The sequence below is a fragment of the Syngnathoides biaculeatus genome, chromosome 5 (assembly GCF_019802595.1).
Source record: "Syngnathoides biaculeatus isolate LvHL_M chromosome 5, ASM1980259v1, whole genome shotgun sequence".
NCBI classification, from domain to species: Eukaryota; Metazoa; Chordata; class Actinopteri; order Syngnathiformes; family Syngnathidae; genus Syngnathoides; species Syngnathoides biaculeatus.
In genome coordinates, this window is record NC_084644.1 from 4,379,831 (window position 1) to 4,404,333 (window position 24,503).

The following is a 24,503-nucleotide window of genomic DNA, read 5'->3' on the forward strand; positions in this document are numbered from 1 at the left end:
AGATACGTGATGCGCATAATCCATTCACGTGTTAGTGTGCGCTGACCGGTGACTTTGATCACTGCATTATTCATTTAAAAAAAAAAAAAAAAAAAAACTGCACGCAGTGATTTATCACCACCAGGGGGCAGAAAGGCTCCGACTCAACTGCCCCACGTTCACATTGGTTCTTGCTTGGCTTTTATAAGCCAATCACCTGTTTTGAAACTCATTTAAACTCCATTCCAGGCTGACGTTATCTTTGGTTTACTAGTTTTCTTGACTCACTTTTTTTAATAGACTGTTTTCAACTCCCTGCCTCAATTAACTTCTCCCGGGAGGTTAATGTTTACAAGACAGTGTGTTTGAAATCTAAATTCTGGTACATGTCCTAAACAAAGGAGTGGCCACACAAAGCATTTTTCACCGAGATAAAAAAAAAAAAAAAAGCTATATGGTACTTTTCACAGGCTAGGAAGGCTATTTTGGACACGTAGAACCACTTTATCTCTCCAGTGACATAACCACACACACACACACACACACACACACACACACACACACACACACACACACACACACACACACACACACACACACATCATTTCAATTTCACACATCGGAGAAGCATTAATCGTGAATGTTCATCGTGAGAAACAAAAATCACTAAATCTAAATGTAGAGGTGAAATAGCTAGTGTATGCAAAAAAAAAATTAGGCACTATTTAACATAGCATTTCTGATGCTTTCTAAATGATTGCATTTGCACAAGTATTGAAATAAAGGTCACAACAATCATTAAGCAAAAATGTTTCTTTCATGACCTGGGTTTTGTAAAGTCCAAGGAGAATTTAACACAAACGATGGCATGCCTGACCTGCAAACTCAGCGGTGCTACAAAGTCGTACAAAAGCAAAGTTCCGACAGTGACGTGAGCTGGCCCGATATTGCCGTAACACGCAATGCAACACAATTGATTATTTCCAATATCTACCATGTATACAGGATATTTCCCCCACAAACTTCACAATAGTTAAAATATGTAATCTGGGATTATCATCATGGCCAGTTCATGAATATATATAAGAAAAAAGGCTAATATTGTTAAGACTTTTTTTTTTGCTGAGACTGTCAAAGTCCTTAAAATAAAATATAGTAATTATCCATCTGTTTAAAGTAATAATAGTAGATTTAGTTAAATTAATATTTGATTAATATAGGATTTACATCCTCTAGATATCATGTTTCTGCGGTGTGGCAGTTTTCTTCCCCTTGACTGGTAACCTTCGTTCACTGTGCTCTGATTGGACAGGAGAGGAGCCTTCCCAGTTAATTCGAAAGATTCACAACAGGCACACAAAAACCGCGCAGCTATCCGTCCATTGGCATCGTCCGACACGTCGCAGGGGGAAGTAGTCTTTGACTATCCAGACGTTCCTGCGCCCAGGCTCCACTTTGAATTCCACCAGAGTGACACTGAGGCGTTCCCACACAAGGCTGTGAAAACGTCCCTCCAGTGTGTGTCTGGCCCGAGGCTTCCTTCCGGGTCGGACATGCCCGGAACATGGGCTGCATGTCTAAGAGCGCAACCGGGGAGGTATCTGTCATTGAACACCGGGAGACTTAACACTCCTCCCTTTGTGGCAAAGTGTTACCGTGTACACGGAGGCCACGATGAAGCCTTCTCCAAAGTTCCGCAGGAAATACACCACCAAACCCTCATTCGATTGATTTACCTGCAAGGCCTTACTGAACTGGCCCTAATCAAAAATGTCCATAAATGTAAATATTAACCACAGGATAAAGGACATCTCTGGTGGAGTTCAACTCGTCAAAAAAGGCAAACATGAGGCCTGATTTACTAAAGGTTTGCGTAGCCAAAAATGTCCGCCAACTTCATTTCACAGGCAAACAGAAGTTGTTTTACTAATGGGGCGCCATCAGGGTGGTGTTTGCCAAATGCTAAATAGCTGCGCAGTTCACGGTAGGAGGAGTATATGGAAAATAGATGAAGATAGCGTGTGTAATACCCTTTTGTCAAACCATGGACAAATTGCGGTGGCTGAATTTGCGCCTTAAATCGTGCAAACCAGCATGCAAAGCGAGGTCGGTGTAGCGCAGGCAAAATGAGATTTTGATGGTTCTTGTAAACATTTTTCAAATGCCAACAAAATTCATCGTGACAAAACAAAGCAATTTTGGAGTTTCTGAATGATCTAAGGGCTGACTGGGAGACCGTCACAAGAAGGAGTCATGCCGTATCGCCATTGACAGAACTCCTTTTATCTCTGCAGGTCCTTGCATCGAGGTCATTGGACTGCATCCTGTTAATGACAACTGGTCCCAGCCTTTCCCAGAGTATTTTTAAGGTCAGGCACATCCAATTACCACAAACTCAGGATGAGCTAAATTAATACAAAACCCACAAATGTTCCACGGTGTAAACCGTCAGCTTATCTACAGTCAGGGCACATGTCCATCCACAGTGTGGCACAATCTCTGAGAGTGAACGGGCAAGTTAGCGGCCACTAATCGAGTTCATTGCTTCAGACGTAGGAGCAGGAGTAAAGTACAGTTTTTAGATTTGCAACATCTTGCCAATTACGGTTTATCAGTCCCGTATTTCATTGCAGTAGAAAGCTAAAAAGTCTCCGGGATTTCCACTGAAGAAATGTTTCTCATTCTCAGATTTGTTTGTGAACCCAAAATGGTTTGTTACTCACACCAACTAGCATTTAATTCCAGGTTGTCAACATTGAGTGGAAAAATATAATAGCGCTTACTGGTTAAAAAACCTTGGACTGAACAAATTGACCCACCGGATACGCTTCAGGTCCAGAATAGACAAAATGTCGAAAATGCAATGGACCCCCATGTACCTTTCCACCTCCTGGTGAGAGCAAAGAGCTGCTCAAGGTTTCAATTGACCCGGGACAAACAAACTGTTTTTCCGAATGGGAACAAAGAGATGGAGTCCTGGAAAAGACTTTCCCAAAGGGGGCTTTAACGGAGACTGCCGATGTTGAACTTTGTCACTGGTGCATGATCTGCACTCACGTGACACAGCCAGACGGCGCAATGGCATAACAGACTGTCCTCCGGTGAAGTCCATCATGAGCCCAAGTCACATTAAAGATTTCAAGAAGGCCTGATTCATCTTCGTGGGTCTCTTCTCCAGTCTGCACCTCCTCTGCTCCCTGTGAATGACAGAGTGAGGGGGAATAAGTGGAGGACAGCATATTTCTCACAAGACATAAAATATCTCACCTCCTAACGACAGAGGACTTGAGGGATAGGAGGGGGATCGACGAGATCAGTGGGCAAAGAAGGATAACATCGCAGGCTGGAAAGCCGCAAAAAAAAAAGAAGAAGAAGAAGAAGACCCGGCTTTACAGGTAGGAAACAAGAAACTCAAAAGTGCCAAGGGCGGGTTGGACAGGAGAAGGCAATCAGTAGATACAGAGCCCTCGTCACATTGACAAACGTGGCCTTTATTCACACGGCAGTAATGAAAGCCATTTTTCTGGATTTGGGCTCGGTACGGCGCTGCGAGAGGTGGCGTGGAGGGATAGTTAGCGCCAGTGAAATATGTTACATCTGCGCGTTGAGAAAGGTCAGTGATAAGCACAGAGAATAGATCAGATAATTGTAGAAAGGTAAGGCAAATAAGAAAAAGAATTAAAGGCGCCGTAGGAACGCGCGGACCTCACCGGCCGCTTCCGCGTGAAGTCGGCCTGCGACGGGGTTGGCGTCCGCCGCGGATTTCAGCTCGTGTGTGGGATAGTGGCAGTGGATAAGAAAGGGCCTCGCTCCGAGTCATCAGCGGGAGCACCTGAGGCGAAGAAAAGGGCGACACGACAAAAGCACAATCAAAGGTTAACATGCCAACTTGGGTCAGGTCGTTTGCCAAACCATTAAACAGGTATGCTGCATTGCTATAATTACTCTTGCACTCATTTCCGTCTGAATGTGTTCATAACCCTGCCCTAATTGGCCTCGGCGCTTTCGTTATCACGCCATTAGCCTTCTTTGTATGTTGGAGTACCGCAGATGCTTTTGCAGCTCAACTGAGAATTGGTCCTGTGACGCACGAGGCGTTCAGACTCTGGCCCCGTTCCCCGCTTTCATCCATCCATCCATCCATCTAAATAATTCTCACTCCTCGAATCCTGCTCAGTTCTTGCCTTATATTTGCCTCTGCCCTAGAAGCACTTTAAACTTCCCGGGGGTGCCATGCACTTGAAACAATAAGGCCATTAGCGCCTACTTGTCTCAACCTATGTTCACACTTGAAGAACAGTTGCCGGGAAGAAGCTTAAGAGACACAAACCTCTGGGATGGTTAGATCTTTCCGCGTTGGTCCGCTAACAAAGACCGACATTGTTAAGTGGGCTACATCGCCATCCATAAAAGCTACTACAATTTTCCATACATAATGAATATCTACAACTGTCAAGCCCATCAGATAAGGATGGCAGAATCCATTAGGCTTGTACCTTGGGCTTTGGTGAATTAGGCAGGCCTACATTTTCAACACTTGCATTATTTAATCATAACTACCGGGGGCAGAGGGCCCGAAGCCCGAGGCGAGACCGGGGGCTGCAGTGGAGGAGTACGGCCTCGTACGCAGCCCTAATGAGGGAATGTTTGCTTGGTTTTGGCTGAAAAGTCAAAGTTGTTTGGGTGGGTCTGCAATGAAGGGGTCACCCACTTAAATAACATGACATCACTTGCCTCCAAAGAAGCAGCGCAGAAACAAAAGATCGAATCCTTTTCAAATTTCTCAATAATGAAGCATAATATAGTACCGGGCGGATAATGGTGCCGACTGAGTACATGCTAAGGTATGGTACAAATTTGGTATTTTCAATGTGATATTTGAAACAATGTGTTAAATACTCTCCTGTGTGTGTGTGCCCTGAGATGGATTTATGCCAACCTTTTTTTTCCACAATATATTTATTTGATTTTTTTTATATATAATTTTTTTTTTACAAAAACAACCCAATAACAGTAAAAAACAAAAAAACAAAACACATAATAGTGTTAAAAAAAAAGAAAAAAGAAATCACAAATAATTCACATTTTTTTTTCAAAAACTCTTCTAAGGGTCTCCATATGTCCTCAAATTCCTGAGCTCTTCCTCTCATGATATACGTGAGTCTTTCCAGTGAGACACAAAATGCCATTTCCAACATCCATACTTTTATTGGAGGAAAGGCCACTTTTTTCCAAAATAATGCAATTGTTCTCCTGGCCTGCAGGAGACCAAAGTCTATAAGCGTGGCCTTCTTTTTATTAACAGCAAAATCCTTGGGATATATACCTAAGATACACAGTGTTGCGCAATGAGGAACCTGAATTCCAACTGTTATAGAAATTGTCTGAACAATAGATTTCCAATAATCTTTGACTTTCCAACAATTCCATAAACAATGATATCAAGTACCCTTGCCATTAGAGCACTTAGGACACGTGTCTGGAATGTCAGGGGTCCACTGATGAAGTTTAACAGGAGTCACAAAAGTCCTCATCAGCCATTTAGATTGTAATAGCCTCATTCTAGTATTTATGGTTTTTTTTTTTTTTTTTGGGCTTTAAGGCAAAGGCACTTATGCAAACCTCAAACATTGCGATCATCACACAAGCAACCAATGCGCACTTAAGTTAAGTGAGATCATATTTTAAAGATTCGATAGCATATCTAGATAGTACAATGGTAAAATGATGCCGTCTCCAACGATTACTGAAGAGTGACCTTAAGGATGAAAGTATTGCGACTTGTGGCTTCTGCTGTGATTTGACATTCAGCTTCCACATATCTGGGACTGCATCCAAAAAGGTTTGGAAGCATACAGAACTCCAGAATCTCTTACATAATTATGATTCAGTTGGAAAGGAGCCGACTTTGAATTGATGAAATAACCGATTTAGATATGTGCCCCTAAACCACTCCGAAATAAAATAAAATAAAAAAAAAAAAGAAGTGCAGGTTCTTCCAGAGGATATCCAGCGCGATGGAGTTTTGGTTGACACGTAAACGCTGGTAACCTTTCTCGTTACATTCCTGATATCCAATGAAGAGTCGCTGGACCAGAAAAGGTGTAAATACCCGTTTTTTCCCCTTAACGTGGACACGCATACACACACCGAAGACTATTTTCAATTCAGTATCCATTCCACATTCATCAAACACGTGCCCTTTGGTCACCGGTTGCTGGCTATGTGACATCTAATCTTGCATTATTGATTGGGCCGACTGGAATCCCACGTCAAGCCAACAACGGGCTTTGTGGGAGATACTTTAATTACCGCAGCACTCAAAGGATAGGTTGCGGGTTCCCGCATTCGGGGAAACTGTTATTTTTATGGCGGGGATGATGGAGCTAACAGAGAAAGGGAGTGAGTAGAGCAAGGGTGACACGGGCCCGGAGGAGAAAAACGGGTTTAGACCCATCGCTCTTGTATTCACGCAGACAGCAATCCTCATTTAGACTGCATACATTACAGCCATAATGAGAATCACATTTGGCCGGGTCCCACGCTGACTACCCTGCCATGTTTTATTCAGACCCCAAATGGCGGGGCTGAGTGCTTACTTGCTAGCTCAGCTCAACTAGGCCCCGGTTTTATAGACCCCTCACCTTTGACCCGCTTCTCCCTGCGCTGCAGCCAAATGCAGGAGATCTCAGTTGAGTTGGCAGAGATGAGCGGCGGGATGGTTGCCATGTCATACTCCGCCACCTGGACCTGCGTGGGCCGGTCGGAGCTGAACTCCGGCGGGTCTCACGCATAGAGTTGAACCTCGACAAATTGCACATGAGCAGAGGCACGGATAGGAAGAGCGTACAGACCCAGATCGTGACGAGACAAAAGTATTAAGTAAGTAAATCGTAACAACCAATGGGTGGAAAGACAACCCACTAATAATTCCGGATTCAACCACGCACTCGCACGTGGACGACGGGAGGAGTGAGGAACGTGGGAGGTGGACAGACAGGCATTGAAATGACTAGTGACGGTGCTGTTGTCCGACCGCTGTTCCACACAAACACGCAGTGACATTCCTTCATGCTCATGCACAGTGCCGAGCTTTGAAGCTATAGCCGGCTGCCGCTGCCTGTGAAACGGCATCAAACGCAAACCCGGCCGTGCGGCTAAGCAAATGCACAATTAGGACACACTGCTGCAGCGCGTAGCAGAGGCACAAATCACAACAAAGGTTTTCAAGCAAAGCCCCCCCCCCCCCAAAAAAAAAAAACACATAATGAAAGAAAAGAGCACCAGTAAAGCAGTTTACATCATTATGCATCGCTTGAGAAGTGTGCAAAACTCAACTATTGGTCACAAGACACAAACAAACCAAGGAGGGAAAAATTCTGATACTGAGCCATCCGCGGGGGGCGCCCCATCCCTTCCACACGAGGACACAAATTCCAACCCAGAACGTCTGATCATCAAAAGGGAAGTTCACAATCAATCCTGCACATTTGCGTGGTTCACTATACAACCTGGTGTGACCTGAGTAGACAAGAGATGCATTCGGAGGTCTGACACATTTGGAGCGCTTTAATAAGGAAAAGTGAGAAAACGTTACCAAGCCAACATGATTAGGATCAAAGAGCTCCAAACCTGCTCAAAATCCATTTGAATTATCCTGAGAGAAGTGCAATGACATTTACATACAAATACTAATTTAGTCTAAGCATGTACTGTAGATTGCAGCGTTTCATGGTGCCAAGATAATGTTCATATTTGTTTTGCCTGCACTGATGCAAACAGTTTATTGTACTGAATTGTATTTGGAAATATCTTCCTGTGACACATTAGTTTTGTTTTCGGTCAAAAGCAGTGTTTTCTCTTTGCCCGTGCGATAAATATTGTGCATTATACAAATCCCAATTCCAATGAAGTCGGAACATCATGTAAAACTTAAACTAAAGCAAAATACGACTTTCAAATTGTTTTCAAGTTAGATTCAATAGAATGCGCTTCAAAGATACTGTACTTAATGTTCAAACTCATGAATGTTACTTTCCATTCGTCGTTTCCCAAGCTGCTTATCCTCGCGAGGGTCGCGGATGTGCTGGAGTCGATCGGAGCTAATTTCGGGCAGAAGTGGAACTACACCTGGAAATGCTCACCAGTCAGTCACAGGGCGCATATCAACACCATCACTGAGAGGGAATCGAACACATGCCACACCACCAGTGATACTCTGAATGATATTGTTTTGCGTAAACATTCTCTTATTTTGGCTTTTGATGCCTCTTCCAAAAGATCTGGGACGGACAACAAAAGACTGGAAATGTCGAGGAAGGCTAAAAAAAACACCCGTTTGGAACATTCCACAGGAGAACAGGTTCGTTGGGAACAAGTAAATGCCGTGATTTGATTAACAAGGGGCAACCCAGAAAGGCTCAGTTGTTCACAAGCGAGGATGGGGCGAGGTTCACCACTTTGTGAACAACTGTTTGAACTGATAGTCCGCCAGTTTAAGAATATTTCTTTATAGTCCACCAGTTTAAGACTAGGAATTTAGGGATTTTGTCATCTAAGGTCCGTAATATCGACAAAAGATTCAGAGAATCTGTAGAAATCCTTTCACATAAGCAGCAGGCCCAAACCCAACATTAAAAGCCGCTGATCTTTGATTCTTCAGGTCGCGCTGCATTAAAAAAAAAAGTTATCATTTTGTCAAAGGACACTTGGTTGCTCATGCTAAAACACTTAAAGCAGTGCATCTGATTTGTCCAATGTTTTTGTGATGCCCATGTCCAATCAATAAAGTAAATTGATAGGATATTGTTACGTGGGGTCAGGAAGAGTTCAGAAAACCATTGTTAGTTAACAGCTCACCGCTACATTTTCAAAAGCACGTTTGGATCAAATTCAACTGATCACATGAAATGTTTTGACCTGATCGTGTAAAACGGGTCATATTGAAAATCCAACTGTGCCAATGTGATTTACAGTACTCTTACAGTAGACACTTGACTTTGTTGTTTTCAGTCTTGGAGAAGCGGATGCCTTTGAACACCTCGGATGTTAGCATTAGCCTGCGCTTCTCCTGCGAGGCCCGATGGGCTGTGCTGGACATCCCAGAGTTTCCCGCCTGCTTGACCAAAACCATCCCTGGCAGGTCAGTCTGAAGACTTTTTCTTTTTTCTTTTTCTCAGAAAGGAGACAATAAACAAACACACACTTAGAACGTCTTGGTGCATCCATCTGTCAAATTAGCTAGCGGATAATCAGAAACGCTGCGCGTGAGCTTTTGCACCTATCAAGAATATTAAATTGTCCTCCTTTGTACACTTGTATAATGTGCAGCGCTTGATTTCTGCGCCTCTCCATAAGTGGCCATGCCGGTGCAGCACATCTCGATATTAAGGCTCTTATTTGGATGAATACAGAGAAAGTCGCAGTCAAGAAAGACTCAACCAGACACTGTGAAGAAGCGTCAGTCTTAATTAACCACACACTGTCTCAGATGCATTCGCACTCAGACAACAGAACACCGAGTACCTTGTGTAAGATCAAACGAGGATCCGGCTGCCAGACAAATAAGAGCCTGGTTAATGGCGCTCATCGTCCGTGTCAACTTTTATTCACTTTGACTTATTCACATTTGCAAAAGACAAGGTGAGGAGAGACTTGCCTTTCGAGGATCAGCTGCCGATTCAACGCAGGTCCACCGCTCACAGTGTCTTAGAAACGGTCTTTTGGTGGTTATGAAAAAAAAAACGTGTTTAAATTAGTGCATGGCATACCTTATTCTCATACAAAATAATAAAAATATGCCTATCCTCAAAATTTCCATCTTGAATTCCAGTGTTGTAAGAAATCCTGCATGCTGGTAAACATGAACGGGAGAGAAATATGCACCTGTTTACCATGGAATATGCAATGGATTTTTGAATTTTAATTAAAAAAAGAAAGTCCTTCCAGGACTCCGTGGATTCAGTAATGTCCTTTTATAGGCTCATTTAGCACACTCATTCTTGTGAATTCCATTTGAGTCCCGTTCAATTCCATTAACCCCAATAGAAAGTTTCTGGAAAATGAAAAGTGGTCACTGACTCTGTTGCTGTTCTTCCATCCATCCATTGCTCTACCGCTTTTCCGGGTCGGGTCGCGGGGGAAGTAGCTTCAGATGGATACCCGGACTTCCCTTTTCTCCAGCCACTTCTTCCAGCTCTTCCGGAGGGATCCCGAGGCGTTCCCAAGCCAGCCGAGAGACATTGTCTCTCCTGCGTATCCTGGGTCGTCCTCGGGGTCTCTTTCTGGTGTGACATGCCCGGAACACCTCACCAGGGAGGCGTCCAGGAGGCATCCGAATCAGATGCCCCAGCCACCTCATCTGGCTCCGCTCAATGCGAAGGAGCAGCGGCTCGACACTGAGACCCTCCCAGATGCCTGAGGTGTTCCCAAGACATCCAAGTGACATAGTCTCTCCAGCATGTCCTGGGTCGTTCCTGGGGTCTCTTTCCGGTGGGACATACCCGGAACACCTAACCAAGAAGGCATCCGGGAGGCATCCAAATCAGATGCCCCAGCCATCTCATCTGGCTCCTCTCAATGCGGAGGATCAGCGGCTCGACACTGAGCCCCTGCAGGATGCCTAAGCTGTTCCCAAGACATCCAAGTGACATAGTCTCTCCAGCATGTGGATTGGGTTGTTCCTGGGGTCTCTTTCCGGTGGGACATGCCTGGAACACCTCACCAGGGAGGCATCCGGATCAGATGCCCCAGCCACCTCATCTGGCTCCTATCAATGCGGAGGAGCAGCGGCTCGACACTGTACCCCTGCCGGATGACCGAGCTTCTCACCTTAAATCTAAGGGAGAGCTCGGTCACCCTGCGGACGAAACTCATTTCAGCTGCTTGTATCTTGTTCTTTCGGTCATGACCCAGAGCTCGTGCCCATAGGTGAGGGTAAGAATGTAGATCGACTGGTAAATTGAGAACTTCGCCTTTCAACTTAGCTCCCTATTTACCACAACGGACCGATACAAAATCCGGGTGTTGGTGTTCTTGTTCGTACCGAACGTGAGTTGACTTGATTAGCTTGAGGCCAGGGTTCCGTGCACGTTCTTCCCCACCAAACTCATCCAAGCATGCGTTGATTCTTGATTTGTGCACTGGCGCAGTCATGCTGGAATAGAAAACGGACGCACCCAAAACCGTTCCCTCACAAAGCTGCAAGCGTAGGCCTGTCAGAAGTATCTTCAGGAGGGAGTATATGATCCACCCTAATTCAGAGACTTAGGCTGAGGTTCCTGATGGTTCACCTCAAACTCAAATCTTGGCCTTTGATGCCCGTCTTGGCTCAACTGCCCACATTACAACCAGTCAAGAAAGAATTAAAAACACAGCAAAAAAAAAAAACGATCATTACAATGGCGGCACACTGAGCATGATAAGAACGCTGAGTGGCAGCCGGTTTTCTAAGGGGGTTTTCAATATGGTTTGTAAAAAGTCTGCTCCGTTTCAACCAGAGTGGGAGATCGTGTGCAATGGCTCCGGGCAAAGTGCTGCACCTGCATGAACGCCCCAGAGGAATCTGGAGAAATGGGGGAGACTGGGTCATGTATGGAAATCTACCCCAAATGTGATGCAATTCTGCATGCCACACATTAAGAGTGCAGAAAGTTTATTACGTGGTTCACAAGTAAGACAGTCTGTGCCCGCAGGCAAACTTGAAAATTCCCCCACATTGTTGCGTAGCTTGAACACAACATCTCAAATCAAAGTATTTACATAAAACAGATGTATCACTGAAACCGGATTTGAGGCTTTGACATAAACTCCCCGTGCCTGGCTCTGCACTGGAAATAGGTGGTAGATTCAGTGCGCCAAGACTCTTCAATATTAATTCTGTATTTGTTCTATTATAGCTGAAACAAACATTTTCTATTCAGAGAGAAACACATTATCTATTAACCAGGAGTTGCAGTGGCACAAAGTGTGGGCTTTATTGCCCCGGGACTGTACACTGAAGCAATTCAGCTAAATTAGCATAGCCGCTACGAAAGTGTATGCAATGATACTAATCTGGAGGCAATTGTGAAAAAATGTGTAATAATCATTAGTTTCAATAATGATGTTAATAAAAGAATTTGTGCTGGGGCTGCAGAAGACTTTGTTTTGGAGTTAAGACTAATTGTATCCCTACACTGCGCTATTAATGTGAACACTCTAAAGACAGTGAACTTATGTTTATTGGAAAGGAAATATTCCAGACCAAGTCACAATCTGTCACAATCTATCTTTTTTTTTTTTTTTTTTTAAACAATTCTACCCTTCCCAAATGCAACCAACACAACTTTCAAAATGAACACACTCACTTATTACAACACATTGAAAACTTATTCAAACATCCACACAAAAGCCCCAAATTCAAACAATAAAATCCATCCATCCATCTATTCTCTGAGCCGCTTATCCTCACAACAATTGCGGGAGTGCCGGAGCCTATCCCAGCTGTCATCGGGCAGCAGGCGGGGTACACCCTGAACTGGTTGGCAGTCAATCGCAGGGCACATGGAGACAGACAACAGTCACACTCACAATCACACCCGGGGGCAATTTAGGCGCGACAGGGATTTGAACCCTGGACCTCAGAACTGTGAGGCCAATGGTCTAAGCCATTGTGCCACCGAAATCACAATATGTAATTTAAAAATATCGTATTTTCTTTACACTCATGTGTCTTTTGAGAGGCAGGGGCTAGTAGGCCGACGCGGGACGTCGGCGAGTTTTTGTGTGAGTGTAAGCTGTGGCCAACAGCAGTTCATACAATCTTCTCCAGAAAAAAATGTTACTGTCCAGCAGATGATCAATAATCACAAATTACATTTTTACAGCATTTGTTTTTTGGTCCTCAGGGATGCCTAAATCAACTCGCCGTGTTGAGGTCTTCACAAGGCGGCACTGCCTGGTTGTCTTCAGCCCCCAATTCCCTGCGGTCTCGTGTCGTCTTCCCACATCTTGGACAGTCTCACCATATTAATACATTAAAAAAAAATAAAAATAAAGACAAGCATCGCCGTGATGATGAGACAGTAATCCCAGATGGTGCGGCACAGAAGTTACTTACGATGCAAGTTCATGAAACAAAATGACTTTTTGCCAGCACGACGACGTGTTCCTAACGTTATTAACAGATGGCGCCGTTGCTTTACTTCGGTCCACTGAAGAGCAGCGCGAGGGTTTCCACCATGAAACTCACACACACACTAACCGGTGAACATTAGAATTCTGGCTGCTTTGACCTCCTCCTTATCCAGATGCAAAATGACTGGAGAGAGAGAGTCTACGAGAAAACTAACATGTAAACGAGGTTAAAGGACAACTGAAGTGGAAATAAGGTGAGTGGGGTGGGGAGCAGCAGGAGTACCGACGGATACAGTATGTGAAGATTGCCCATCAATGGACATAAAAGACAAGAATGCTTCACTGCGGGAGCATTTTCTGCAATTGAAAAGGAAGCAACCCAATTTGCTGAGGACGAGCCGATAAATTGGACATGACCGTGGATAAGAAGTCGAGATCTGTTGAAATAATTAAAAGGAGCTCTGAGACGGAGCCAGTCCATGAAGGGCAATAACAAATCTTCAAATAGTTACAAGGCGACAGGAAGCACAAATAGATTACGCTCCTCCTTGAATAAAATATATGCAGTCAAATAAATTAGCGGCGGCCAGCCATTTATAATGGCCGTAATCAGTTTCAGAGTACAAACTGCAGAGTGGGCCGACAAGACAAACTGCACATTGCAAACAATCAGGGCAGCTGAAAATGGCCCAGCGCTCTTTCGCTGTGATGGTCCGGCATTCTAAATGCACCTGCGGCCCTGCCAGAGCTGCAGAATTAGCACTTAGCACCCAGCCATTTTTTTTTTTTTTTTTTTCCTTTTCCCCCGGGGGAAAGCGAGGAACAATCTGGACGGGGAGGGAACAGTGACCACGGTTACCGGGAATAGATCAAAACACACGAGATTGCGACGACGAGGTGGAGGGTAGAGCAAAAGGTGTCAACGTTTGCGCTGTAGTTTAATTATCGGCGTGATTTAGCTCAAGGAGAAACAGGTGGACTGTAAAAAACAAACAAACAAACAACAAACAAACAGTTACTGCAAACAATCAACGGCGCCGAGGACACTAAAAGCCACTTTGGAATACAGATGCGGCGGCGTCAGCGAGTTAGAGAAAGGAGATCTATGGTAAACGTGTTCAAACCTTGCTGCGGCTGAAGGAAAGGGGCTCTCGGTCTGGGAGGGCGGACGGGCAACACGATCCAAATGGGGGTGCGCGAGATTGATTGCAGGATAAATAGTTAGAAGACGACACAGTGCAATTTTCCAGAGGGTGGATGCGACAAATACGACGATCGGTGGCGGCATAATAAAGTTCCAGGACATTTCAAGAAAAGCCAAATGCTAATTTGTTTGATAAGGTGCTGGCTGGCTCCACCGCACCTGTGTCCAAATATGGAATTATGCAATTATGCACGTGCGCACATGGCAAATGGGTGGCGCTTCAATGGGGTGTTAACTGTGGTTACCTTAGTTTAAAGTTTTAAATCGTGTTAATGTAACCAGTGTAATTATGCGTATATATGTATGTAAAATATAATGTAACCAAACCTTGCGCATTGATGATATACTGCATTGTGACTGCTTTTGGTTGGTCTCATAACTGAATCGTTTCTATTGGATGGAATTGGGAAAATATGTTCTATGCAATTGATTGAAGACTCTAAATTGCCCTTAAGTGTGATTGCGAGTGCGAATTGTTGTTTGTTTCAATGTGCCCTGCGATTGGCCGGCAACCACTTCAGGGTGTACCGCGTCTCCAGCCCATTGATAGCTGAGATAGGCTGCAGCACTCCCCGCGACCCATGTGAGGATAAGCGGCTAAAAAAATGGACGGGTGCCTGTTCTATACATTCAATGTAAGACACTTCTGTTTACATCCATTTTTCTTGCCACTTATGTAGACTTTTTACAAAATATGAAAGTTTATCCTCATTTTGTGACAGAGTTATGTTCCTACAATGACGGCGTAACCTTGATTTACATCAGAACAACCCGTAGTTCATTAACATGGTATTAACGTTGTAATATACAATAAATATTTGTATGATACGACTTCTAGGCCATTAATATAAAACTATTTGATCGCACGATGTTCGTAACGGTGAAACCTTGCATTTCGCGACCATTGTCGACCTCATTTAGTCACTAATTAATAATTTAGTCAATCGTGTATTGAGTTATAATCTTTAGTTCTCCTTGAATTTGACATTTGAGATTTCAGACTGCATTTTAACCTTTCAATTCTGTGGGCACAGTTTTGGGAAGAGCCTTTCGTCTCCCCACCTGACTCTGCTCTGCCCCCCGGTGAACAAGAAAATTGGGGAGCCCCGCCCCGCAACGTACTGAAATATTTTTGGGCGCCATCGGCGGCATTCTTGTCAACAACCGCGGACGCCAGGAAGCGGGTCCAGCGTTTGCCTTCAAGTCGGATATGCGCAATTCCCGACCGACGCTCCAAGGCATCCTCGGAGTCGAAGGTCTGCCATGTTCACGTGTTGTTTTGAGTGTCAGTTTACAGTCGCAGTGCAGCCTGTCAAATCATCTCTGCTTTCATCCACCGATCAATACTATTGTTTCATTTTTTCCCCCGTGGCCGCCCTTCTGCTCTTTGACAATCCATCTACCGACACTCTCATCAGTTTATCCATCCATCCATCCATCTCTCCCTCTACTCTTCTATCCATCAGCCACATGTCTGTCCATCCTTCTCTTGGTTCTCCATCGAGCAACAAGTCTTCGTTTTGCGCTTGAGTGCAAAAACTAGCATGTATTTTGGCTGGCATCTCTTAATTTATCCATCAATTAACTGCGGTTTTGTCTCCGCTCACCAGTCAATCATTCAAATCTTTCCCCCTTTTCTCTTTTTTTCCCCAGTTGTAACCCAGTTAAAAAATTGTTAAAAGATAAAATAAATAAAGTAGCAATTAGGTTATAGCTTTTCCTTATACAAAGTGATGGAAAATTTAAGATGCATTTGTATTGAAATGTGTTTTATTCATTTGCGAAAGGGGAATATTTTTGTTTGTCGATTTATTGCTGTAACACGTGTTTAAGAAGGACAGGAAGTGACGTGCAGGGAAGGTTCGAGACTTGAACAAGGTGAGTTTATTTTGTAGTTTGGTTATTTAAATCCGGATAACCTTAACTCATAAGGGGAAATATTATTTCAGAGACCTTTTCAGAGGGAATAAGTGCACAAGTAAAGAGTAAAGTTGTACTAGAAGGTTAGAATAACATATCAATTGCGTTAATTGATTAGTTCATAATTCAGATTGAGTGAAGATCTCACGTTAGCAACCTCTCGTCAAAGTATTAGATACGTGAGAGGCGCTTTTTCAGCTTCCCAAATCTTACTTGTGTCCTGTACATAAGTTTAAAATTTAGCAGACTGGATTTTTCTGGAAGAAGAGGAAAGAAGAAGTGCATAGAAGGGTCATGCAGAGAGTCTGGCATAATCTAGCGAAACACGTTTTAAGGCTAACTCAAGCCACATAATGCATTTCTCTTATTGTGGGCTTCGTTTACTTTTTCACTTGATACCTTCTGTTTAAAATTGCACGTCATTGCCAAGCGCAGCCAACACGCATTACCCACTGCTGCGTACGCGCCGTGTGAATATGAAGAAAAAGCAGAATCAATATCGCTTAAGACTCGGGTTGCAATAGCCGCTAACAATGTTGCACATCCTCGAGACCAATGTTATCTCAGGATATGACACCAAGTTATTATCTTCGACGTAGAGGAGACAAGCGGGATTAAAGCAATCTCTGGCCTTGTTTAATGTAAAGGCACCTGGCGAACGAGCGAGGATCGGATTTGTCTCCCCACCGGAATGTAATTTTGCGCCTCTGACGGAAGCTAATTCAATCGCACGGTGCCAAGTAACAGTGCGGCGTGCGCCCAAATTCATTGCGCTCACTATAAGCGAATGTGAAAATAAGAGCCGGGCGGAAAAAGAAAGGAAGCAGGAGACAAAGATAGACTTGGATCGGAGACGCCGCTGAGGAGAATGAGTCTGGCAGGCGGATGAACACATACGTTACTTTAGCGTGCGTGTTTGCGAGCTTATCCTTTGAGCCAGATATGGAGGAAGACGGTGCACCTGTCAGCTCCGCTCCATCTAAAAGACACAATGGAGTATAGATACACAAATCACATATACACGCGTTTACATGGGCTTGCTGTGTGTTCAAGTGGCAGATTGTAACAGGATTTAAAACAACGCCGCTACGCGATCTGCCGTGCAACAAACACGCCATTCAGATGTAGATTTTGCATACCGACTGCAGACGCAGTCGGAGCAAGCGAATAGTTGCTGCCATACAGGGTGACACATTAAGACAAATAAATCATTGTGTTACCCGTCCCACGTGCGTTAGATGTACTTCAACTTACTAATGAATACCTTTCAAACATAATACAAATAGTGCGAGGATAAAATGTATAGAAAATATTGCATTGATAAATGCTGTGAATAATAAGCGAGACATGACATTCCATATCTTGTTGATTTGCATTCTCAAAACAATGTTCACATAATACCATTCTTCCTTATGCATAGCCAACAGATTTATACTCTACTTTCCAGAAGGGTCAGGATCTATTCTTCAAATTATTTTGTTTCTCTTTTTTTGGGGGGTCCAGAATGATCGATCGATAAATCTTAACTTGCTCATCATTCAACTAATTTCCATGTTTTTCCGTCAACACTATCTATCTATCTATCTATCTATCTATCTATCTATCTATCTATCTATCTATCTATCTATCTATCTATCTATCTATCTATCTATCTATCTATCTATCTATCTATCCATCTATCCATCCATCCATCCATCCATCCATCCAGAAGAAAACTGGATTTGCATAACGCTAGCACAGCGCTAACAAAACATACTGGTACAAGTCACTTCCTCGGCACATATATTCCACCAATCTCACTCTTACCTTTTCCACTCGAGTGCCCCCTTGCGGCCGTTAAAAAAAAAATGCACAAATTAGCCACATACGCGCAGAGGTGAAAGCATGTGAAAAAAGTCGCGGCTTATAGTCCGGAAATTATGGTATGTAAAAAAATATATATAGTGCACCTATTTTTGTGTGTACGAATACAAGTTGCAGTTTGTGGTGCGAGACAAACACCTTTGAGTGAGCCCCCCCCCCACCACCACCCCCTTACACGTGTAACCAAACTACACGAAGCACACGAGTATAACGGCACACACTGACTGTGTAATTGGTGTGACTGGGGGAGGGCCAGGTAAAAATTGAGAATGGGAACGCTGCAGGCGGACTTCGGAAACAACCCAGAACTTGCGATCCATTCACTGTACATGTGGCGTAAAGTCAGTAAAAATTGGAAATTTCAATGTAAAGGCTATAACCTCTATCACATTCTGCTCCTTTTCAGTTCTATGATTAAAAAAAAAAAAAAGAAGAGTGAAATCAAAAATGGTTTCTGAACTTGCATTTCATTCTCCTAGCGGTGTTTTTCTTTTTCCTTTGCTTTTTTTTGTTTTGTTTAAATAATCCGGTCGTGACCCAGAGAGCACTCAGAATTGAATTGTTGGACAGAATCAATTCAAACCGTCTGGCTGAGCACCTCGGTTACCTTTACAGCGTTTGAAAGGCCTTTGCAAAGTGTCGTTTCTGCCGCCGCCTTTTGCATCAACGGCGACATAAGTGACGGGATGTTTCTGCCCTGGCTGCCCTCCGTTGCGTCATCGTCTGTTTCAAAGTACGGCTCGGATGAAGGAACCTCACCTTGCGTGTTTTTCACAGAGCTTCTGCAAAGTTTTCTCCTCACAATTTCTTCACAAAAAACGTTAATGCTGGCGTTATGTAGTGTGTTAAATTTTGAAGGAAAAAAATATTAATTTCATTTTGGAATCAAACTAGTATCAAAATGTGGAAAAAGTAAAGTCCGGTGATTTTTTTTTTTTTTTTTTCCAGACGCAGCATTTATAAATAAGTAAAAGGCCATTCACCATGAATTTTACACGAGGGCAAGATAAAAATTTCCACTGATACATGGCTATGGAAACATGAAGAAATAAACACTTGTGATGTCACACTGCAACATGATGTCGTCAGAAATTCAGCGAGAAATTGCTCTCCATTACAGAACCATATTTGAACGTTCGCACAGTAGCATTAATGCCGCAAAAAACATTTTTTCAATGCAGTTAATTCACAAAGAAATTAATTGAACGTAAAGTTAAAAGGATTTTCGTCCCCCATGACTGTGATTGTCACGCGCCAGCGACACAGCGGCGGACCCAAATGCAGGACTCCGAGGCAAGGGCATGATATTAAGAGGGGTTTTATTCCAGAAGGAGGTCAAACACGAAAAGGCAGTCCAAAACAAGTGGAAGCACAAACGCGCTAGGCAACAGGCAAGATCCAAAAACGTGCACAAGGTCCGATGACTTTGAGGCAAATTTAGAAATATGAACAAGACTTGCTCAAACTAAGCAGGCACAAAGCAATGCTCTACACTCAACTTGCGCACAGTTTCGGAGTATCCAGGATGCAGTAAAGCATACGCAACAAACTGACCCATTCACCACTTAAGTGCTTGATCAATTAGTGTCCAACACGCAACACAGCTGTGTGACAGCTGTCAGAGGTGGCGCCGACCAGGGCAGTGGCCCGACCACACCCCTCGCAGTGATTTACTGTACTTAGAGTTTTAGTTTGGATTTTAGCTCAAGTACAGTGGAAATAACTTTGGGTGTCTTACTGCAGGATGATCTAAGGAGAATGAGAAATATACTATTTTTACAGAAAATGATGTTACCCAAAATACTACTGCAGTTTGCTATAACATATTGGCATCTGTGTATCATATACTGTACAGTTTTCATATTTATTGATGACTGTGATAGGCTGGCAACCAGTCCAGGGTGTACACCAAATATTGTCTATCGTCCGCTAGAATTGGCTCCAGTGCCACAGAAAATGGATAGATGGATGGAATCTAGTGATCAAAAACAAGGCCAACATTCAGAATATGGAGCTTACAGTATTATTATTTTTCTTTCGGCTTGTCCCGTTAGAGCTCGTGCATCTTCCTCTCTAACACCCACCGTTCTCATGTCCTCCCTCACGACATCCATCAACCTTTTCTTTGGTCTTCCTCTCGCTCTCTCTTCCTTGACAGCTCCATCCTCACCATCCTTCCACCAATATCCTCACTCTCTCGTCTCTGAACATGTCCAAACCATCGAAGTCTGCTCTCTCCAACCTTGTCTCCAAAACATCCAACTTTGTCCGTCCCTCTTTTGAGCTCATTTCTAATCCTATCCAACCTGCTCACTCCGAGCGAGAACCTCAACATCTTCACCTCAGGTTCTGCTTCCTGTTTCTTCAGTGCCACCGTCTCTAATCCATCCATCATGGCCGGTCTCACCACTGTTTTACAAACTTTGCCCTCCATCCTAGCGGAGACTCTTCTGTCACATAGAACACCAGACACCTTCCGCCAGCTGTTCCAACCCGCTTGCACCCGTTTCTTCACTTCCTTACCACACTCACCATTGCGCTGGATTGTTGACCCCAAGTATTTGAAGTCATCCGCCCTCGCCATCTCTTCTCCCTGTAGCCTCGCCCGTCCTCCTCCACCCCTCTCATTCACGCACATTAATATTCTGTTTTACTTTGGCTAATCTTCATTCCTCTCTTTTCCAGTGCGTGCCTCCATCTTTCTAACTGCTCCCTGCTTTCACCGCATATCGCAATAACCCTACGGTATCAGCGTGAATTACTTCTCAGACAAAATCATCTTTATTGCAGGCTTAAGTCAACCAGGTTTGACAAAACTGTGAACACAAGAGATGAAATCGTGACGAAACCGATCCAAATGCTAATCTGTCACGGCAAACACCAAACGGTTCTGAGATGGCTCCCCCCCAGCTAAATATCTATCTACATTCCAGACTGATCAAAGTGCTCTTCACTTCTTCCGTGCGGTACACTTCAGTTCTTTTATCTGACCATAAATAATCATTCCAGGAGGAAACAGAAAACATGTTTTTCAACACAGGGGATATTTAATTATTTTGTGATCACTTTGTGAGTCACCTTTTACCCCCCCCCCCGCCCCCGCGCGCCCGCCCCCAAGGCAAGTTCTATCAATCTTCAGTAGCACTAAACACTGATTTCTACTGTGCCAGGCAGCATTAGGCTAGTCTGAGGAGTCTGAACAAGTACTGTTGCTGTTATTAAGGTTTGTTTTCTTGCTTTAGAGTGAAAACAAATTAAAAAAAAAAAAAAGCCTGACTGTATGTGTGTGTGTGTGTGTGTGTGTGAGAGAGATAGAGAGAGATAGAGACAGCTGGGCAGTTGTTGAATTCACAGATAAAGCTTCCACTAATTCCGGCTCCGACAGCTGGACTGAAGCAGACCGCCCATCAAATTGTCCCTCGGTCACTAGGGGATGCTGTTGCCGTGCGCAGAGTGGCCCGACCGACTCTGCTATTGAGACGGATGAGATGTGGCTTCAGCCTCAAACTGATTTAGAAGAAGCAATTGAATCTGTCTGGACTGTGACGGGTTAGGCAGAGAGCACTCGCAGAGGCGCACGGCGAAATAATGAGATGCATTTGTTTACCCTCCCGACATCAACCGCCGACGCCAAACCCTCTTTTCCCGGAGAAGCGTCCGCTCACAGTACCTTTGCTCTCAATCTACTCGGGCCCGGAGTGTTCACATATCACTCGTTGTGCTCCTGGCAACTAAACCGATCCCGGCATAAAAACAATGATATGTAGGTAAATGAGGCCGGCAGATATCTAATTTGTTCCTCGCTCGCCGGCCCATTCTTCTTATCGCTTTCTCGCTCCATCGTCTCTACGGCGGCGGACCGACCCCCCACCCCACCCCACCCCACTATCCGCGATGCCAGACGTCTCACAACACACTTCTTGACCACCGCAGCACGCCCAAACAAGTGCGGCGGGGGGAAAGGTGTGTTCCAGTCCGGGCTGGAAATGACGAGCTCCTCCGTCCGTCACCTCCGATCCGGCGAACCGTGCGGCCTAATCAGTCCAGTTGGGGTGAACTTTGACACATGTTTGTACAGATGGGATAGCGGCGGGGCTCGCATCCTGTTCAATTTCGCCGACATGCACTCAGAGCAAATAAGAGAGAGCAAACATGATGTTCTTTTAATTAACTCTGGCCCAAACCCCACCCTCGTTCATTGTCAACTTTCCCGTCTGTTTTTCTGTTTTTGTTTTTTTTTTTTTTTAAATCTGGTTGTCTGTCTTTTCCAGCTCTCTTATTAAGGTGCACATGTGAACGGAAAAATAGAGAGCCATGCAAAGTCTGCTCAGATGAGAAACACTGAGCCGCAAAATTCAATTCATTACGCAAACACAGACGGATGGATAGATAAGGCAGATAAGAAGCAGATTAACAGGCACCCATCAGTATGGGTAAGCAGCTTTTTTCCTCCCCGTTCCTTTCACATATTGAGACACTCACCGCCTTTTCCCTTTTCGACACACAAACACCGAGATAAACTCGAGCGGGCAGCGCGAGCAGGTCTGCACACATGAACACACTGACGGTCAAATGAATATGCACGCGGGCTCCATTTGTTCTGCTTTTCCTCTAAAAGCAGTCACCAGCATGTCAAGCTCATTTCCTTAAAGGCATATTACAGAAAGTCATTTGGCCTCCAAAAAAAAAAAAAAAAAAAAAACGCAATATGTTAAATTAAAGGAAATAATAGAGAACTGAGCTGCTAGTCAAGGAGAAATCACCCATGCATCAGAATCAGAATCCGCTTTAATAGTCAAGTGTGGAACAACAACACACAAGGAAATTGTCTCCGGCAGTCGGTGCTGCCCTAATACGACATTCAGAACAAACAAACTAACAAGAACAAAGAACATTAGACATTCAATTAATAAGAACAAGTTATTATAAGAGGGTGGAACAGCGGATCAGCTGGAAAGCGTTGGCTTCACAGTTCTGAGGTTGCACAGTTCGATCCCGGACCCGCCTGTGTGGAGTTTACATGTTCTCCCCGTGCCTGAGTGGGTTTTCCTCCGGGGACTCCGGTTTCGTCCCACACCCCAAAAACATGCAACAATAATTGGACACTCTAAATTGCTCCTAGGTGTGATCGTGAGTGCGGCTGTTTGTCTCCGTGTGCCTCGCGATTGGCTGGCAACCAGTTCAGGGTGCACTCCCCGCGACCCTTGTGAGGATAAGCGGCTAAGGAAATGGATGTATTCCTTATAAGAGTCATATTTGTGCAAGATGCAGAATTTTCTTCATTTAAAGGAGTTAAGATTGCATCAACATTCCCACATTATATTAAGATTAGCAAGTCTGCACATTTTTAATCATTGTGCACTGTGAAATGCACGCATAATAATTGACACATGCGCACGGGCACGCAAACACGCACAGACACACACACACACACACACAAACTCCATTTTCACTTTGACTTCCAATGCGCTTTTTGCAGATTTCAGGATATCACTCATTCATGGATAACCAACCATTTTTCTGTAAAAATTTCACCTCAAGAAATAATTTTTCATGCTGAAAAAGTGACTTTCAGAAGTGGCAGAAGAGTCTCCGCTAGGATGAAGGGCAAAGTCTATAAAACACTGGTGAGGCCACCAGCCATAATGTACGGATTAGAGACGGTGGCACTGAAGAAACAACAGGAAGCAGAACGATGTTGAGGTTCTCGCTCGGAGTGAGCAGGTTGGATAGGATTAGAATTGAGCTCATTAGAGGGACAGCCAAAGCTGGATGTTTTGGAGACAAGGTGAGAGAGAGCAGACTTCGATGGTTTGGACATGTCCAGAGGTGAGAGAGCGAGTATGTTGGTAGAAGGGTGCTGAGGATGGAGCTGCCAGGCTAAAGAGCGAGAGAGAGGAAGACCAAAGGAAAGGTGGATGGATGTTGTGAGGGCGGACACGAGGACAGTGGGTGTTAGAGAGGACACACTGTGGTGACCCCTAATCGGGCAAGCCGAAAGGAAAAGAAGAAGAAGAAAAAGTGACTTTCAGCTTGTCCCTTGAGAAGTCAATACCACAATGGGTCGTTTGCATGAACTATTTGGCACACTTTTATGCAGAGTATTCATTTTATCTGTTGATTTTATTCTGTGCTTGGGACTGGCAGTAGCTGGGTATCGGGACACTGACCAGGAATCAAACCTGTGCCATCTACATGAAAGGCAGGAGCATACACCACTACACTCCCGGTGCCACCATTGTTCAACCTGATTTGTTGAAACGAACGAGAAGATTTGTAACATGCACGGCAAACCAATAGTTGGCGACGAATGACGACACTACGCACGTGCACACAAACACGCTGGTACAGTGCTAACGCTAGCGCAGCACTAACAGGGCCAGTAAAAAAAAAAAAAAAAAAAAAACATACCGGTAAAAAT

The 24,503-nt window shown here is 44.2% G+C and overlaps 1 long non-coding RNA gene across 2 annotated transcripts in view; it reads right to left on the reverse strand.

Annotated features, from left to right (window-relative positions):
- Positions 1-395: 395 nt before the first annotated feature.
- The window catches only part of LOC133501448 (uncharacterized), a 33,200-nt gene continuing 9,092 nt past the window's right edge, over positions 396-24,503 (reverse strand). The window contains exons 1-5 of one of the 2 annotated variants that reach the window (XR_009795182.1): positions 22,565-22,864; positions 17,117-17,198; positions 8,964-9,698; positions 3,690-3,811; positions 396-3,176 (exon numbers count right to left, since the gene is read on the reverse strand). This is a non-coding gene — a long non-coding RNA (uncharacterized LOC133501448). Of the gene's footprint in view, positions 3,177-3,689; positions 3,812-8,963; positions 9,699-17,116; positions 17,199-22,564; positions 22,865-24,503 lie in introns of those variants that run through there. The other variant, XR_009795183.1, reaches the window with a different exon arrangement.